General features: G+C 40.0%; 1 protein-coding gene and 1 long non-coding RNA gene across 10 annotated transcripts in view; both read left to right on the top strand.

The window, feature by feature from the left end:
- LOC111544149 overlaps nt 1-823 on the top strand; it is a 55,436-nt gene extending 54,613 nt beyond the window's left edge. The window contains exon 3 of the long non-coding RNA XR_002732056.1: nt 607-823. This is a non-coding gene — a long non-coding RNA (uncharacterized LOC111544149). The remainder of the gene's footprint in view (nt 1-606) is intronic.
- The window catches only part of NRG1 (neuregulin 1), a 1,136,418-nt gene that overhangs the window by 841,253 nt on the left and 274,525 nt on the right, over nt 1-20,640 (top strand). The gene's annotated exons all lie outside the window — the stretch shown is intronic.

Here is a 20,640-nt window from a genome sequence, read left to right on the forward strand (position 1 = left end):
AATAAATCTGGGTGAAAATGTTGCTTTTATCACTCACAGTTTCTGTGATGTTAGGCAAGTTATTTGCAATAAAAATTATTAATATTGTAGAACATGTATTGATCCTATGTATCAGGCTTGAATTAGGTGCTTTAAGTGGGTTGTGTCAATTAATTCATCACTCTGATTTTCAATTTTCTGTTCTAAGAAATGAGATTAAATATGCCTATCTTGCTGAGGAGTAGTAAAAATTAGACAGGTCGCTGCTTCTGGATCCTGCAGGGTAGAGAAAGTATTACACATCTACATGTGTGGATGTGAAGGAGACACAGATACATAAGGTAAATGAGAATTGATCATAAAGGTGTATTTGATAGAAATTGGGGGAAAAAGGAAAATTAGAGAAGGTATCTCCCTGTGAGATTAAAGACAAATAGGGAAAAAATGGACCAATGACAAGAATTAGAGCAAGGTATGTAAAGAGTTCCAGAGCTGGCTCTAAGAGATAGAGCAGCTGGTCATATATGAAAGGGATGATTCATTCTTCAGGGGCTATCCCTTGTGATCCTATCTCCTTGCACAAGCTATCAGTTAATTTATTGATTCATCTCCCTTATGTGCTCGTAGGCATCAAGAATACAATTGATCACACACAACTACAGAAAAGTTTCATTTCAGGAGGTCAAACAGGAAGTTTCTTTCTGACTTATATTGAAGTACTCATGATGACATGATGACAACAGAGAAAAATGAACAGAATCTTTTATGGGTAGGGACCATGTGATCTCTTTTCTTTCAAGCTCCAGAGGGTTTATAAGACATTTTCCATGTTCAATTTGATTCCGGAAATTATATATTGGGTAGAATGGACTCTTTTTGACAACACATGAGAATTGCCAATGATCCCAGCATTTGCTGCTCTTGATGGTAATTCTCTTCATTTCTTCCATTTTTATACATGACCTGCAGTAAATATTGACAGTTATGTTGCTAGAAAGAATAATACAGAGACAGCTTTTCTTAAGCTCCAAACTGAATTTCGTGGTTAATTGATTGGCCAGCTGGCCCTGCCGTCTCTTGACCTCTACAAGAGCCAGCAAGATTGATGGTTTCAACAGCCTTTCATGGTGCACTAAAGCATTCAGATCTATCTTTTGTTATTTGGAAAACACTGAGTTCTTATGTAGCACATTATTTACATGGACTCAAGGGCTGACGAGTTGGGAGGCAGCAAATGCCCAACTGGAAGACAATGTCTGTAGATCAAAGAAGCCGATGAGACAGAGAGTTCATAAAATGTGAATACAATTCCAGGGGAGAATTGATGATTATGGAAGCAGAAAGCCAACTGAGTTAAATATTCATTCCAGCAACAAGTCTGATCATCTTACTGGGACCTGTGCCTCTCCGAAGTTTCCTAAGCTTTTCAAGGTCTACACAAGGAAAGAACAAAGTCATCAAGGATGCTCTCATCCTGGAAAGCCGGCTGCAAGATGGCATGAGCCAGAGGTCAGCGGCCACCACTGAGAGTTCATCGTATTCGGCCACGTAAAGAATAAGGCCCAAGCAGTGGTTCTGCAGGAGCGGTTCAGCGTCATCAATACCAATGAGCCCTAATGAATGTGACAATTTAGAATGATTGGGCCATTTCCTCCAAAACTTTTTTCTCCTCAAAAACAAAACAGGCCTGAAACTCATGTCTTATATATGCTGTTTAGATTTTCATACAATAATGTCACAGAGCAGATAATAGGAAGGTATATTAACAAGTGAGACATTGGGATATGGTGCTTTGTTCAAGAGTATTAAAGCATTAAATACGTTTTTTTAAAAAATATCATTGGCATAGTTTTTCCACCTATTTCTCAATTGCCAGCAAAATTTTAACTTTTAATTATTTTTAGAAGTAGGTTGGATGGGGTGGTGGGAGAGGCATAGAGGATTCAGAAAAATAAAAACTAAATCCAAAGATAGTATTGAATGAGAATTATTAATAAGAATTATTAATTGAGTGTCTTCTCATAAAAATAATAACATCTGTTCTTTGGTTGCTCACAATACATAGTTTAACTCCATATATAATTTAATTTAATGAATGAAATGTGTCACTTTGGTTACAGGTTTGCATCTTGGGAAAGATATTAGTAGAAACAAGTCAGTTTCCCTCTGTTTCTTTTTGCTTAGCTTTCTGGGATATCTTCACCAGTGACACAGTTCATTTGTAACAGAATGCATTGGAGATTTGAAAAATCACGACAGATAATAAATCTCTATATACTTCTCATCTTCTGGAACAATTGAGACGTTGAAATTGCCTGATCTTTTTGAGTGAGTGTTGCTACTTTGACCCAGGCAAATGAGAAATAAAACAACAATACCAACCAGCAGTTTCAAGTATCCTTCTGCCGCATAATAACTCAGCAGTAGGCTTTGCTAATGATGTTTATGAGCTGCCAGGCTAGGATTGGCCCTTAAGCAGGGAGGCATTTGCCCAGTGGGCTTCTTCCATGTGGGGGGCCTTTTTGCAGCCTGGGGGCCCTTTTAGGTGATTCTCAGCAGGAGTGGTCTCTTCAGGCCAAAGACTTTTGCAATGAGCTAACTGTGTTCAATTATTGCTTTCAGGTCTACCCTACATTCAAATGTTTTGGGACACCAACGTAATACTATAAAAATGACGGTGTAGGACATGTCTATGCTAATAGTCATGACTGGTTTGTTTTAGGTATTATTTATTTATTTGATACTGTTAATAAAAAGCAAACAAGCCAAAAACAAGTACTCCCCAATGTTTAATAGAGATCATTGTATCCTAAAATAATGTAGCACATTAGAGTGCAATAAAGCTCAGTGTAACAAGCATCAATAATCAGCTACGAAATGAGTATGGAAATAGAGTATATCCAAAGAAGACAGAAGTATAGACCACATTATGACAGCGGGATAAAGACAAAGGAGAAGGTAATCAAGAGCCGAGGGTTAAACCATTCAAATTGTCCTTTGGCATTAAAATGATCCAAGATGTTTCATGAGTTCAGGTTAAAAAAGGAAATCAGTAAACCCCAATATGCTTTAGGTTTCATTTGACGCCCACAAGCTGAAACTACCTCTTGGTGGTGTGTGTCTTTACATGAGCAAAGAATATAATTGAATTTGGAAATTATCTCCAGTATGACCTGTTTGGACCTGCTGTTTCACCTTCCTGAAAACTGTTGCATTGAGTTCTACTGGGGAAAATTCTTGAGATAGCATCTGTTTACTAAGAAGGGGCTGTGCTCACCTGCTCTAAGGTATTGAAATAAATTGTAAATCTATACCTAATTCATATAAACAGAATTTCAAGGAAAAACAAAAACATAAGAGACAGACCCTGGCAGAGTGTCAAGGAATTTGTTAGGGTCCCAGTCCCTGTACCTTATGGGAGAATTAAATTCATTAAACTGGCTCAGACGTGGTGGCTCACACCTGTACTCTCAGCACTTTGGGAGCCCGAGGCAGGTGGATCACCTGAGGTCAGGAATTTGAGACCAGCCTGGCCAAAATAGTGAAACCTCATCTCTACTAAAAATAAAAAATTTAGTCAGGCTTAGTGGTAGGTGCCTGTAATCCCAGCTAGTCAGGAGGCTGAGGCAGGAGAGTCACTTGAACCTGGGAGGTAGAGGCTGCAGTGAGTCGAGATCGCACCACTGCACTCTAGCCTGGGCCACAGAATAAGACTCGGTCTCCAAAAAATAAGTAAAAAAATAAATTCATTAAACTGAACAAATTGAGCCTAATTTATTTGTCATAGTTCAAAGAAAAGGGGAGAGTAGAGTGAAGGGGCTTAGTGCAAATGACTGGTCAGGTACTCAAAGGTTTAGAGCATCTTAACCCTTATGTTTCTTTACATAGTTTATTCTCATTCTTGTTTTTTGTTTGTTTGTTTGTTTGTTTGTTTTTTGAGATGGAGCCCCACTCTGTCACCAGGTTGGAGTTCAGTGGCATGATCTTGGCTCACTGCAATCTCCGCCTCCTGGGTTCAAGCGATTCCCCTGCCTCAGTCTCTGGGGTAGCTGGGGACTACAGGCATGCACCACCATGCCCGGCTAGTTTTTTCTATTTTGGTAGAGATAGGGTTTCACCATGTTGGCGAGGATGGTCTCGATCTCCTGACCTTGTGATCCACCCGCCTCAGACCTCCCAAAGTGCTGGGATTACAGTTGTGAGCCACCACAGTCGGCCCATTCTTATTTCTTGGTAAAGGAAAATCCAACTCTATACATCTTCTTTAGGATCACTTAAAGACACATACAGATCTGTCAAATAGATGTCCAACATTTTGGCTTTGAAAGGAGGTGCAGAAGGATGAGAAGGAATTTAGGGAGATCAGTATCTGAATCACTGAACAAATGCTCCTTAAGCACCTGGTAAAGAGAAGCCACTGAGAAGTAGAGCACGTGGTCCCAGCCTTTGGGGTGACAAAGTAAAATGGCAGAAGCAATTTGCAATGATCTCACCTATATGTGGAATCTACAAAAAGTCAACCTCATGGAAACAGTAGAAAGGTGACTATCAAGTCTGGGGGCTGGGAGAGAGATAGGGAAGGGGAAATGCTGTCAAAGGATGCAAAGTTTCAGTTAGACAGAAAAAATAAACTTCAGTGATCTATTGCACAGCATGGTGACCACAGTTAAAAATAATGTATGGTATATCTCCAAATCGCTAAAAAAAAAAGAAAAGATTTCAAATATTCTCACCACAAATAATAATAATAATAATAATAATAATAATGAGGCAAGGTGATGGAGATGTTAATCAGCTTGATTGAACCTTTCTACAATGTATATGTGTTAGTCTGTTTTTGCATTGCTATAAAGAAATACCTGAAGCTGAGTAATTTATAAAGAAAAGTGGCTTATTTTGGCTCACGGTTCTGTAGATTATAAAGGTAGTGTGGTGCTAGCATCTGCTTTTGGTGAGGGCTCAGAAAGTTTCCAATCATGGCAGAAAGCAAAGGGGGAGCCTACATATCAAATGGTGAGAGGGAGCAAGAGTTGAGGGGGAGGTGCCACACTCTTTTAAACAACCAGATCTCACATGAACTCAGAGCAAGAACTCACTTGTTTTCATGAGAACACCACCAAGCTATTCACGGGGGATCCACCCCATGACCCAACACCTCCCACTAGGCCCCACTTCCAACATTGCGGATTACATTTCAACATGAGATTTAAAACCATGTCAGTATACATACATCAAAACATGTATCACATTGTACCCTATACATATATACAATTATTGCTTGTCAATTAAAGAAATAAATAATTTTAAAATAAATAGGCCAGGCACAGTGGCTGATGCCTATAATCCCAGCACTTTGGGAGGCAAAGGCGGGCAGATCCCTTGAGCCCAGGAGTTCAAGAGCAGCCTAGGCAATATGATGAAACCTCATCTCTAAAAAAAATACAAAAATTAGCCAGGTATGGAGGAGCACACAAGTAGTCCCAGCTACTCAGGAGACTGAGGTGGGAGGATCGCTTGAGCCTGGGAGGCAGAGGTTGCAGTGAGTTGAGATTGTAGCACTGCACTCCAGCCTGGTGACCCATCGAAACCCTGTCTTAATACATAAACAAATAAACAAACAAAGGTTATGTTAGAACAACAAAGAAAAAGAGTGACAATGCAAGGCACATAACTAGCATGTGCCAATAAGTGGCCAAGGAAACAAGTGCAAAGCAAGAAAAGTTAGCCATTATCATGGTCCATGGATGATACTCTCAACCCCAGCTCTTGAGTGAAGCAGTATTGTGCAGTGGTTACGTTTATGGACCTAGTGGTCAAACTGCATGAGTTCAAATCCCAGCTTTACAGCTAATGGTTGCATTATCTTGGGCAAGTCATTTAATGTCTCTACCTTAATTGATTCATCTCTAATATAGAGCCGATAGGAGTCTGAAATAGCTGCTATGAGGACTAAATAAATTAATATAGAGAGAGCATTCATAACAGTGTTTTGTGGACTTTCCGAAGCTGCTGAGCCTTCCAGTTGCCTTAAAGAATGGATTGGACTCCCATCCAAGTACTAACCAGGCCCGACCCTGCTTAGCTTCCGAGATCAGACGAGATCGGGCGCGTTCTAGAACTTAAAGTATAATAAAAAAATAATAAAATAAAATAAAAAAAATAAAAAAAAAAAGTCATCTGATTAGAAAAAAAAAAAAGAATGGATTGGATTAGGGTGGAGGAGATGAAAAAAGGCATCAGAGTACATCAAGTGAATGGTGCCAGTGTAAGAAGAATACAGGAATAAGGAAATGCCCAGCTTGTTGGGGCGGTTAGTATGAAGACCTCTAACTGGGACTGAAAGTTCTAATAACAGTAAAATACCCTGGTCTCCAACTACTAAGTGCCCTGAATACTAAGATGAGTTTATTTTTCATTCTATAGACAATTTCCATCTCTTTCTTTCAAAACAAACAAATGATGATGCTGCATGAGTAACAGAAGATGACGGAACAGAACTGTGAACAGAATTAAGCCCCTACAATCAAATAAAATTCATAGAAAACTTAATTTACCACATTAATGTTATGCATAATCAGTGTTGTGCTGGTAACCAGCTCTCTGTGGGGGGGAGGGGAAGAAAAAGAAAATTCCTGATTTGTTAAAATACTGTCACTATGGCCCATTGAAGCTATCAAAATGAGGCACATAAGAGGAAATTGGGAGGAGTGTTATGCAATCAGCTCTTGCTAGAAAATGATGATCAATGACATTACCCTTATAGAACCAATCCAAATTTGGGGGTGGTTTTCTTTCTACTTTTGTGTGTGTGTAAGTGTGTGTTCTCTGGTATCTGTAAATAATATCCATATTAGTTTCTCCATCTATTCTTTGTACATCACTGGTACATGCCTCAGATCAAAATCTCCCATGCTTTTCTGGGCAGATCCAGTCTGGGATCTCAGTATCCCTGCTTCCCTGAAGCTGCCCAACCTCACTCCCTTCATTGCTCTGCTGTGATTAGGAATGGGCCGTTCCAAGGACCATGGGGTACTCTGTGGGATAAGCCCAGTCCCTCTTCCATACACAAGGAGCAGGGGCCAAGTGCTGTCAAGAGGAAATGCATGGAGCAGAGAGAGGGAACAGGCAGATGGGCTCAAGTTTACAAGACTCTTTGGAGTATTGAGTCAGAAGGGGCTGTGGGGGAAGAGGGCGGGAACAGGGTAGTGGAATAACATGCAGACAGATGGGCTGAAATGAAGCTTCAGAGGCACTCCCAGCCTTCAACCAGGAGTTCTTACACCAGGTTGATGTTAGGGAACAACCCCAGCTTTAAAACTTATTTACACCAACGTGCCAGATGACTCATTTGAGACAAGGCTTTGATCTTAGGGGACAGGGTGTTAGACAGCATGAGGCTTAGGTTGCCAGGTGTCTTCCCACAGTTCCTGTCTTGCTATGTTACCCACTCAATTCATATCAGGATGAAACCGCATTGGCATGACCCAAGGGAGCCCATAACTGACATGAATGTGTGTGTGTTGATTGGGGAGATGAGAAAGAGAACATTTCTTCCAGATTTTCTAGTTCTTATAGTTCATAGTCTTAATCCTCATCTCCACTTCTCTGCCACTTCTCTGGCTAAATCCAAAGCACAGCCTGGCTAGAGAGGACTTCTCTTCCTTGGGGGTTCTAGTCTATTGTCTGAGTTGTGACAAACATTTCCATTCCCGTAATTACCCACTCACCTTGCTCTGAAGAGGCATTCACAGAATAAACCAAAAGAATTATAGTGTTAGGAAGATGTCAAATCATTTGACCTCTGCTCCATCTCCAGCTTTTCCTTCTTCCCCCATGAAATTTATGCAATTTAGTTGCCTCTTGTTGTACATTGGTCTGGACTTAGAGCAAAGTGACTACTTCAACTTCTTGTGCTCAGTATATGACACAGTTGCTTACATATGATACTTCCATTTGTCACTTGATAAACCTTTGCTAGAATTTCCTTCTCTCCCTCTCCAACCTTATAATGATCTTGAAGGCAATGTCAGAGGTTAGGTAAATCTTTGTGTTCCCCACTTGAGCATAGGTGAGCTGTCGTGTCAATTTCCTTACACTGCTGAGAAGAGGGGATGTGGGTGGACAGGGACCCCCAGAAACAACTTCACCCCTTTCACAGTTTCCATCATTGCCTCCAATGTCCACTCACGTTAGAAAGTTTGGGCAGAACCCAGAGTTTCAGGGAAAGTCATTTGAGGTTTGGTTTAGGCAGGAAATAGAACAAAACCAGTGTACCAAGGAGAATACAGTGTAAATGAGAAGGAAAGGAATGAAGAAACTGCTAGACTACTAAAATGCCCAGGTACAAACTACTGAATATCCACCTTTGCGCTGTCAGTGAGCATAAAAAGAAATAGACAATGGCAAGATGCATTTTGAATTAGTGTGATTTAAGGACTGGCTGATGTGGAGAAAACATGAAAGAAGGGAGTCAACTTTGACGGAGATTTCAAGAGCAGATCACGGATGAAATGTGATAACATTCAGAAAATACAGAAGTTAACATGGGCTTTGATGGAAACACAATGAGTTCAGTTTGAAGCATTTTGAAGTCAAGGTGATTGTGTGAAATATAAACGATGCTGTCCAGCAGGCACAGAATCTATTTGGAGTCATTTGTATAACATACCTATGCCTTTTTTTGTTTTGTTTTGTTTTCTTTTCTTTCTCCTACTGTAGACTTAGATACGAACTCACTTTTGTCTTTTTCTGCTAGGCCAATATATATGTTCTCAGCTTAGAAAATGGGCTTTTTGATTTGCTTATTTCTATTTCTTTTTACAGAAGTTAACACGTTTATTTGTGACCTATTAAAATCATGAAGTATTACCACTGGGTTTTGTGTTTTAATGGAAACATTTCATGTTTAGGGAATAATGATGATTAAAATTTATATGAATTAAAATTTTAGCCTGTAGATAATAAACAGAGCCTGGAAATATCTTCATACCATCATCTATCCTTCCACTTAAATCTTAATCACAAAGAAAATCAGGCAGAGTTAAAATGCACCGTGCAACCTTACATTCAGAGAATTCTTGTGCAAGGAAGGATTCCAAAAGGTTTCAGAAATACTAAACTTCTTGAAATTGAAATTGAAATTCTTCTTGGCTTCTCTACCTGTTACTCCCTCTGCAGTGCTCAGTATAGTGTCTGCTCTCCCTCCTTTCTTTTTCTTTTTTTCTTTTCTTTTTTTTTTTTTTTTTTTTTTTTTGAGACAGATTTTCACTCTTGTTGCCCAGGCTGGAATGCAGTGGCGCGATCTCGAATCACCACAACCTCTGCCTCCCGGGTTCAAGCGATTCTCCTGCCTCAGTCTCCCAAGGAGCTGGGATTATAGCAACCATGCCCAGCTAATTTTGTATTTTCAGTAGAGATGGAGTTTCTCCATGTTGGTCAGATTGGTCTCGAACTCCTGACCTCTGGTCATCTGCCTGCCTCGCCTCCCAAAGTGCTAGGATTACAGGCGTGAGCCACAGTGCCTGGTCTACTCTCCTTCCTTTCTTCACTTTTCTGCATCTTCTCCCATATTAATAATAAGTTTCTATCTTTCCTTAATTGTTTACATGTCTGCCTGTCCTCCTTCTCCACCCCATGAACTCCTCAAAGGCAGAGTCCCTGTCTTTTTTATTTTATATCCCTAATGATAGCTGCAAAACAGACACTCAAGAAGGAAGGAAGGAAGTAGGTGGGAGAAAGGAAGAAGAAAGGAAAATGAAATTAACTACTAGTTTGTTTCCCTGTTTCATTGAGAACACACATATTCACCAAACAAGTAAACAATTGTCAGAATATTGCATTTTAAACTCCCGAGAGAAGTTGCTGCTTCTGTGGCAATTCTATCTAATTAAGTTTCCCCTTAAAGTTGTAATCTTTTCTTTCAAATCTCATAATACCTCTTATTTAGATGATCATACCAATTATATCTTTCCCACTCAACCCCCTAAAGTTATCTGTGAATAAATGAGCCTTGCAAATTATATTGTATTTCCCTCAATTTGTACTTACTTCTTTTTATTTATTTTTTTCTTTTTTTGGTTGAGACCGAGTTTTGCTCTTATTTTCCAGGCTGGAGTGCAATGGAGTGATCTCGGCTCACTGCAACCTCTGCCTCCTGGGTTCAAGCAACTCTCCTGCCTCAGCCTCCTGAGTAGCGGGGATTACAGGTGGCCCCCACCATGCCCAGCTAATTTTTTGTATTTTTAGTAGACAGGGTTTTGCCGTGTTGGCCAGGCTGGTCTCCAACTCCTCACCTCAAGGGATCTGCCCACTTCAGCCTCCCAAAGTGCTGGGATGATAGATGTGAGCCACCGCACCCAGCCTCAGAATTTCTTACTGTATAATCCAGTTACATTTTGTTTTAACTAACACAAAACAATAGCGGGAGTTCTTATTCAGATAGGTGACAAATTCCAGGCACCTCCTGTACTGTAAGTGTCCCTCATAGCACAAAGGGGAAAGCTGCCCTTTAAGAATCCATAAATGCAATGAAACTCTACTTATGCCACCCAAGACACAGTCATATTAATCCTTAGGACACAGGAATATTAACCTGGAGAGGTCTTTTATAATAGGATGTAGTCAAAGTTGATAATTAACCCTTAGGACACTAACCCTTAGGACACAGGAATATTAATCCTTAGGACACAGGAATATTAACCTGGAGAAGTCTTTTATAATAGGATATAGTCAAAGTTGACATTGTGCTAGAATATTTGAATTTTTTATTTTCCAGAAATTATTTTTTACTCTTTGCTACATTTACTGTTCGATCTCAAAAGAATGTAAAAGCAAGTAAAGCAAGTTTTTAAACAACCATTATTTTCTCAAGAGGCTACAGAATTGATGAATTTTTTTTTTTTTGGAATGGAATCTTGCTCTGGTGCCCAGGTTGGAGTGCAGTGGCACGATTTTGGCTCACTGCAACCTCCACCTCCTGGGTTCAAGCAATTCTCTTACCTCAGCCTCCTGAGTAGCTGAGATTACAGGCATGTGCCCCATGCCAGGCTAATTTTTGTATTTTTAGTAGAGGTTTCGCCATGTTGGCCAGGCTGCTGTCTAATTCCTGACCTCAAGCAATTCACTTGCCACAGCCTCCCAAAGTGCTGGGACTACATGCGTGAGCCACTGTGCCAATCCAGAATTGCTGGAACTTAATGCCAACTCTCAAGTATCTTTCCTTTCACTAGATCTAGTTAATAGCAGGTGTCTGATACATATTACTGAAGTGAATATGAAAAATCCAGAGTAAGCAAGTAAATCATATTTTTTTAATTAAAAACATATAAAGTACATTTTTGTCAAACGAACCTAATTGGCAAAGCAAAATCTCATCTTTTAAATTTCTGAGTGTCCACTATTGATTTTAAAAAAATGTAAAACAGTATTGCATTATAATGCTTTTCAAACTCAAAAAAAAACAAAAACAAAAACAGAAGTTGGGAAAAAACGAGTTCTGACTAAAGGCTGTGATACTGCCTCAGATGAGCCCGTGACCCCACCTATTGCTCAATTTCTATGCCCTGAGGGTAAAGGGAAACAAAATGCAACTTGAATTCATTTGACTTCTTAAGTCTTACAGAGAGAGAAATTGATCAGAAAAGAGACATTTTTGGAGACTGGTATTTTTTTAATTCTTGCTTGTAAGGCAGGGCTTGGTGACTTCTGGTCTCCTCCAATAGCTTAATTTTCCTCACAAAAGTAACCTTTGGTTCCACGAGCGTTGGCTAATGTGTTTGGGCTCTGCTATTTCAGAGATAAGAGCCAAATGATTTTAGAAATCCAAGAGCAAATGAAATGTGCAACATTTCATCCTTGGATTGCTTGAGACCATCTCCGTATGCCTATTCCCTGGAGTGCAGACTGTCTTGTGAGCATTTGGTGCCACTGAACTCTGAAAATCAGGGCATGCAGCATCTGCTGGGGAACACAATCTGGTTTCTGTGGATCAGAAGCATTTCTCTACACGTTAGAGTCTTAAGGATTTTTAAAGAGAGCAGGTCTACCCATGCAACTCGTTACCCGTCCCTTTCAACTGGAGTCAGAACTAAGAATGCTCAGCAGATGGTTGTGGAGTGAGGTAAATTTACATGCAGCCTTCAGTCATTAGTGACAGATCTATTTTAAAGGGACGAGGTTGTGCAACAAGGGTACAAAGGCAGCTCATGGTTCTAATTGTTGGGCTCCATTAGAAGGGGTCTTTCTGGAGACTGTGGTTTCTTAGAACACCGCAGTCTACCCCTGAATGAAAGGCATCCTGCTGGCTAATTAACTTGCAGCACTTTTCTTCTCTATTGTGCCTTGATTTTTTGTTTTGTTTGGTTTTAATCTCAGACCTTGTTTCTAGTAGGACTGATGGAGTCTTCCATTATTTCACCCAAATATTTTATGAAGAACAGAATTTCCAATCAAACACTCTCTCCAATTTCATTACTTTCAGCATACTTTTCATTCTTATAATCTGCAATAAAGAGAGAAGATTATGAAGATTTAAGCTTGTTTGAGTAAGTACATTGCCAAAGCAAAATCCGAGGAATTCATGGAAGACTGGGAAGGTGAAAGTAATCTTTCTTTCAGAATTGTGATCGTAACAGATGAAATAAAATGTGGGAGCAAATGAAGCCATTGAAAAGAGAGACCACCATACTTCTACCACTTGGGAAATATCCCGCAAATTGGCTTAAAGTCCCCATGAGGCCAGGCACAGTGGCTCACGTCTGTAATCCTAGCACTTTGAGAGACCAAGGCAGGCAGATCACTTGAGGCCAGGAGTCGGAGACCAGCTTGGGCAACATGGCAAAACCCCATCTCTACCAAAACAAACAAGCAGACAAACTAGCCAGGCATAGTGGCAACTGCTTGTAGTCTAGCTACAGCTTCCATGACATGTTCAGGGATGTTCTCTTAATCCAATGATCTACGGAACAGGCAGACATGGAGAGACAGTGGGTGTAGGGGAGGAGCCTCAGATGGCACAGAAACCTGTAGCATCTAGATCAGAGTGACACTTCAGAGTTTAGAGTAGCAACAGGCACTTACTTGGCCCAGGACTGAGATTGTTACGGGTGACGAATCCGTGCAGGTCTGCAGCAACCTCAATTCTTGTCTCCTTAGGAGAAAAACTTGCCTTGATGGGCATAAAGCAGAAGAGACTGAAGCAAGTTTTCGAGAGGGAGTGAAAGTGCATTAAAAAGCTTTAGAGCAGGAATGAAAAGAAAGTAAAGTGCACTTGGAAGAGGGCCAAGCGGACATCCTGTAGGTCAAGCGCAGTGGTTTCGCCTTCTGACTTGGGGTTGTATATGCTGGCCTACTTCCGGCACTTCGCATCCCTTTTCCCTTGATTCTTCCCTTGGGGTGGGCCTGCCACGTGTGTGGTGGCCTGCTAGTGCTTGGGAAGTGAGCATGTGCAGTGTGTTTACTGGCGTTGTACACATGCTCACCTGAGGCGTTCTTTAGGTGAATACCCCCAGAAAGTCATGTACCAGTTAAACCCTGTCATTTGGCCTCTTAGTGCGTATGTGTGAGCCCTCTTGCCCAACTCCTGGGACCTTAACGGGAAGCTGATCATCACCAGTTTCAGATTTTTCCTATTTATAGAAAGACTGCCTTTCCCTGGAGCTGGCTGCAACCAATTATTGTAGAGCGATAGCTACCAACCACCTGTTCATCACTTGATGGTCGCCTGACATTCCTGGTTGGGGCGGGGGGCACTGCCCTGCTCTGCTCATGTCTGCCTGACTACCTACTGCAGCAGGACCACAGGCAGACTTTTCTTAAGGAGCCTCCCAGGTTTCTTTCTGGTGAAGGACCCAGAGTTTGTGAGCCCAGGACTGCAGATAATCAAAAATATTAAATGATGGAAGCTAAATATTTAAAGTAATAACTCATAATGGCTCTCCAAATGTCTGTAAAAGGCTTTCACTTAACAATAGCTGGCAAATATTATGTCAGTGGAAAATACAGCCAAGTTTTGGCTCATCCAAAATGTTGTCATCACTGCCACTTTAATATTTAAGAGATTAATGTTTCAAGGCTCTTCCAGAACATTGTATTTGGAGTCTGATTGAAAGACTTCTCAGTCCTCCCTCATTATTCTTTATGTGTGACTTTGGATGCTCTCAATACACTTAAATTGTATGTCCCTAAGAGGAAATGGTTCTCAAAGTGTAGTACCTGAAGCAGCAGTATCAGCTTCACCTGGGAACTTGTTAAAACTATAAATTCTTGCAGCTGGGTGTGGTGGCGCATGCCTATAATCCCACTGGGAGGCCGAGGTAGGAGATATCCTGAGCTTAGGGGTTTGAGACTAGTCTGAGCAACATAGTGAGACCCCATCTCTACAAAAAATAAACAAAATTAGCTGGACATAGGGGTGTGTGCCTGTAGTTTGAGCTACAGGGGAGGCTGAGGTAGGAGGATTGCTTGAACCTGGGAGGTCAAGGCTGCAGTGAGCTGAGATCATGCCACTGCACTCCAGTCTGGGTGACAGAATGAGACTCTGTCTTAAAAAAACAAACAAACAAACAAATAACCTGGGGGCCACACCACAGACATACTGAATCAGAAGCCTGGGGGTGTAGCTCACCTTGTATTTTAACAAGGCCTCCATGCAATTCTGATGTGCCCTCCAGTTTTAGAATTGATGCTCAGTGGGAATGAGCAGGTACTGGTGCATGATGATATGCGGGACTATTCTTGAGCCAGGTTTTGTGATTCATGAAGTGGGTAATAGTTTTCAGTATTGTTTCAGTACTCAGTAGCTATGAAGCATTCTATTGGTATCATTGGTATTAAATATGGAGCAGAAGCATAATTCGTCTCCCTCATGGCCACATGAAGAAAGATCAGTATGTTAGAGCCGAAGGACACCTAAAGCCCCAAAGCCCCAGACAACTGCCAGAGACCAAAATCATTTGTGTCAAGAAATGTTAACACCCTTTTTGTGTTCAAGGTTTATTATTTCTTTACTAAAATTGTCCACTCGCCCCCTTGTTTTATTTTTCACACCTAAAAAACAAGCCACGTTTGAAAAAGAAAGAGTGCTTGCCACCCTTTCTGTCCTTAAAGTGAAGGCCTTGTCCATCTCGTTCTGATCTCTGCCCATCCATCACCATTCAGCACTCCTGCTGTGACTTCACCCCATCTCCAATCTTACATTTTATTTTCTTGGTACTTTTGGGCATGCCTGTGTTGATGGTTTCAGAAGAATACATAGTTTATTATGGGGTAACATTGACAAATGTTCTTGAGAGAACCAATTTTTCCCCCTTCATCTCAAGGTGTCGCTGCTTAATTATTACAGTTCCTAAATAATCTCTATGATGTGGTTAACTATCCCTACCTTGCAGAAATCCTGGGAGACGGACCTAACATATTGTGTGAGACAGACCTAGCATATTGTGTTAGCAACATCTCTCAGAGATGATCAATTATTTGATATCAACACAATTATTGTGGTTACTATTGAAATTTCTCTTAGTTTCTTAGATTAGTACTATCGGAACTAATTGTAAATAACAAATTTACAAGAAAATCAGTCTCATTATATTATAGCACAAAGAGGATATATTCAAGGAGTTACACCTTTGAATCTATTATTTTGATATGCTTATAAAAATTACTATTTTAATAAATTTCCCAGTCACTCCTATTGTGCAGAAAAAGATGCTTCACTGCTTACGTATTGTAAGAAGAGACTGGGAACAAGCAGATTAATTTGGTTGTGAGACTGGGAGGTTATGAGCAAAATGTTCTCCTGTGCAAATGAAATAGAAGCTTTCCTTCCCTTCCCTTGCCTTCACTTAACCCTATATTATTGGATACGTACCAGGTACTAGAGATTCTCTCCCTGGGTAGTCTGGCTTAGAACGGCTCCCCAGGCTCTAGCCATCTGCATAGCTGCTAGAGGAAAAAGCTGTTTCAGTTGGCTCCATGAAAGTCTCTGGGAATTATAATATATTCATAGAAAAGAGTGCGGAGTGCCCACTTGCACAGTGGAAGATTCACAATAATACACCTGGGTCTGTGATAGCACCTTCCTGAACTTGGGCCACTTCCTCTTTGAGGTTTATGAGGCCAAAGGGATACACACAGAGGCTGCCTTTGTTTGTGATTACCTGGGAATTAGATGGGGTGTCATTCCCCCTTATATCCTTTCGCTACAGCTTGTTCACTTTTGAAAAGGTGGAAAACTAAATTCTGTATTGCAAATGTCAAGTCAAATATGCTATATAACCAAGAAATATCAGTATAGAATATCATGTATTCTACACAAAGCTACGTTTTCAATATAATCCCCATAATTATTTCACTCATCAGAGAAATGTTTCCAGCTGAGACATAAAACCTTAGTCAATACATTAAGAAAAAAAAGAAAAAAAAGCCTTTTTCTTCCCAGTCATGGGGACCAGATTGTCTCTATTATTCATCAGGGCCTAGCACAGCACAATGTTGAGCACAAGCTCGAGGTGGCCAATAAATCCTTGTGGAATTGAGTTATATGGGAGTCAATTATTCGGTCACAGCACTGGATTAGGAGGTTGAGTTCTTGATAGATTTACTTTCAGTTGACCTGTGTGACATTTGGTATTTGGTTTTGCAACTTTGTTTTCAGTTTTTTCCATGCACCAATACTCCTAGAATTTTGCTTTTGCCTCTTTTCTTCTCTTTCATCTTTTCTTTTTTTTTTTTTTCTTTTTTTGTAGAAAGCATACATCCATATAGAAGACCTTCCTCAATACACTCCAGATCCGAGTTGCAGCACTTAGCTTAGCTTGTGAAACACTCAGAAGACTTGATTAATATCATCCTATGGACAAAAGTCCTTAAGTAACTTAGAATGGATCCTTTATTTTTCAAGTAAATAAACTCTAAAATATGAGGACTTCTGAGGTGAAAAGAAAGTGTACGAACCCAAGAAATATTTTAAATGAATCTTGTTTTCCGTCCCTGTGTTCTGAGTAACATCTGTATTCACCCCTGCCTTTCCATTGATTGGAAACCTTTAGTATTCTTTGTACTCTCACAGTCCTATTTCTCAGAACTGCCTGTCCCAGTCTAGGCAGTTGTTTCATTAAACAAATGTTATTAAACGATTTTTTGAGTACGTGTCTTGTGGGGAGGGAAGGCTGAGGGGTTAAATTCATGTATTTTTAGCCAACAGTATTAACAAGAAGTGTTTGAAATGTTTCTGAAACCATAGTGTCATAATAAAAATAAAAATAAGGTGGAGACTGGGTTGTAATTAGCACAGAGCTTTTCCATCCAAGATAGAGCTTAAAGGCCTCTGTTTGTCACTTTAAAAACAAACCCTACTGCCAGGGATTTCCAATGGCAACTTTAAAGCTTACCCAAATGGAGGTAATTAACAACCCTTCTCTGTGTTAAATTAGGTATCCACAAAATTGGGAAGCTTCAGATATTTATTGTAAAGCAGAGCCTCTTTTCTTGTTAATCTCCTAAGACAGCAGACTAGTGACTCGCACCCATTAGAACAACTGAACTAAGTAGCTGAATGACAGGTTCTGAGGCCCCTAAGAAGAAAAAACAGAGTCTGGATTAGAGCTGCTTAACAGACCACTCACTGAGGCATGCTCCTTCCCCACGCCCATTTCCTATCCCAGAAAACAACAAACTTCAGATGACCCGCCAAAAGCGACTACCTTTTATACTTGCAGTTGAATTATTTCTTCTCTGTTTAAAATTAAATAACGCAAGTTATTTTGTTGCTTTAGAGTGGAGGATTACCTCTTCCTGACATCCAGTTGAAAAACCAACTGGTATAGAAGGGAAACGCATCTCAAATAGATACAATGACATCCTTGTAACTGCCTCATTTGAAATTGCAGCCTTTCCCTGTGCTAATTGTCATCCCTCAGCTAATTTGGCACATTAAAGTAGATTGTTATTAAAAACAAAATTAAATCCATTGCCAGCATCTTTATTCTCTACCAGAAGAAAAATGTTAAATAAATGCAAATATGCCAGTTTTGCTCTTAACATTGCCTGAAGTTGCAAGGATGAACTTTGACTTGAAAGATAATGAGTTCCCCACTGGTGGAGGATTTGAGGTTTGGGTTGGCTAATCCCAGATGACGTTGGAATAGATAGAATTTAAGGTTCTTTCTAACCCTGAAATTCTATGGCTATAAAATCTATCCTTTTCTTGAAAGAAGAAATATTAAAGGTGTTTGCAAGGAAATGGTAGCATAATGAAAGGGGAAACACAAAAATGATTTTTTTCCTTAAAAAGCAATCACCTCACTTGGCAATAGTTTTTCTTCTTAATTGCTTGTTTGTTTGTAACAAATGCGGTGTTGTAATCAAGTGGCTTTTACAATAATAAAACACTTCTCTCAATTAAACTGTACTGCGAGGAATTCAAAGATGAACAGTTCCTTCTTTTAAGATGCTGATTTATAAGCATCCCTTTAAAAATGTACTTCTCTTTCTGATGATAAAAGTAACGCACGTTTATTGTAGAACATTTGGAAACTACCAGGGACTATAAATAACCCATAGTTGCCTCACCAGAGATTATTCTTAATATTTTTGGCGTTTTTCCTCCATATATATATTCATATTCACATTCATACTAATTCATCATATTCTAATTTAACCCTCTCTTTAATGTTTATGATTATATTACTTTTTAACACATGAATTGTCTCCAAATAAAAGCCAAAGTGATCCATTTGTTTTTTTTTTTTTTAATCCTACCCAGCTGAAATGGACAAAGAGGAACCCATCTCAATCGGGGAGGGGATCAAAGAGTTATCCTGTTCTCTTGATCAATTACGTAGCAATCAGTCATGATAAAAAGTCCAAATTACCAAATGAGCAAAAAGAATTTTATTTAGTGACCTTGTATAAAAGCTAAATGGACAGTTGGAGACAGACAACAAAAACTAATATAAAACTAAAAATCTGAAAATTCAGCATTTAATGAAAATGAGAGCTTAGAAAGACTAGTATCCAGATTTATTCAGACTGAATTCCTGCCCTGGGCAATTAACGAATCATCCTTTAGTTCCCCTTTGTGTCTGTGCATCCAGCCTCATTGTCCTTGGTAGTAAATTATGTACACCCCCTGTTTCCAAATATTCAAATATAGTACGTGTCATAAAGTGTGTAATTTGGGTCTTGTATATAAATTCTAGCCAGGGAATGGCTTGTAGTCATGCTAAATATTCTATACAAGTTGTGTAACATAGACAAAGAAAACTACAAAAAAAAAAAAAAATACAGAGAAACAAAAAATGTCCCATTCCTTCTGTGATTCTGATGTATTTCCCTTTGATTCTTTGCTTCTACATTGAAATAGACTTAGTGGGTAATACTGGTAATTACAGCTAACAGTGACCAGGTGATATGGTTTGACTAGGTCCCCACCCAAAATCTCATCTTGAATTGTAGCTCACATAGTTCCCACATGTCATGGGAAAGATCCCATGGGAGGTAACTGAATCATGCGGGCAGGTCTTTCCAGTACTGTTCTTGTGACAGTCAATAAGTCTCACGAGATCCGATGGTTTTATAAAGGGGAGTTCCCCTGCACACGCTGTCTTGCCTGCCACCATGTAAGACTTGACTTTGCTCCTCCTTTGCCTTCCACCATGATTGTGAGGCCTCCCTAGCCATGTGGAACTGTGAGTCCATGAAACCTCTCTTTCTTTATAAATTACTCAGTCTTGGGTATGTCTTTGTTTTTGTTGCTGTTTTGAGGCAGAGTTTCACTCCTGTCACCCAGGCTGAAGTGCTGTGGTGCAATCTCAGCTCACTGCAACCTCTGCCTCTCAGGTTGAAGGGATTCTCCTGCCTTAGCCTCCCAAGTAGCTGGATTACAGGCGCCCACCACCATGCCCAGCTAATTTTTATATTTTCAGTAGAGATGGGGTTTTGCCATGTAAGCCAGTCTGGTCTGGAACTCCTGACCTCAGGTGATCCACCCACCTCAGCCTCCCAAAGTGTTGGAATTATAGGAGTGAGCCACTGTGCCTGGCCTGTTTTGTTTTGTTTTTGTTATTGTTTGTTTGTTTGGGATAGGTCTTTATTAGCAGAGTGAGAACAAACTAATACATCAGAAGTTCTGTTTCTTCATATCAGCACGGAGAAAAGTGACTTTCCCAGTCCAGTCTATCGTATTCTCAAATTACTTTCTCTAACTTGTGAAATAAGACCTTCTTGGTGAACTTTATCAGGCCAGTTGTTTCTGAACAGAATTACCACTCTGTGGTGGCCTGGCTAAATGTAATGTATTTATAATAATTTGAAAAGATTCCTCCAGGACTTTTATAAAGACAGATGACATTAAACTGAACAAATAGTGCTAGGTAAGAGTAAATTATTCAGTTTTTTTCACAGAAGCCCTGTAGATTTAGCAAACCCCCCCAGACACAATGTCAAATTTCTCAGCAGGTTTCTTGGTTTTAGCTCTTCCACCTAAGCAGTAGTTAACAAAGTATTAGATGTTATTAAAGTTATTTCTTTGTTATTATACCTGGGTTGACTACCAGAGAAAATCCCTGAACATTTTACCAATTGCTCAACAGATTTTCATCTAAAACTAGAACGGATTGGCCGGGTACAGTGGCTCATGCAGGAACATTGCTTTAGCCCAGGAGC

The sequence above is a fragment of the Piliocolobus tephrosceles genome, chromosome 7 (genome assembly GCF_002776525.5).
Source record: "Piliocolobus tephrosceles isolate RC106 chromosome 7, ASM277652v3, whole genome shotgun sequence".
Classification (NCBI taxonomy): Eukaryota; Metazoa; Chordata; class Mammalia; order Primates; family Cercopithecidae; genus Piliocolobus; species Piliocolobus tephrosceles.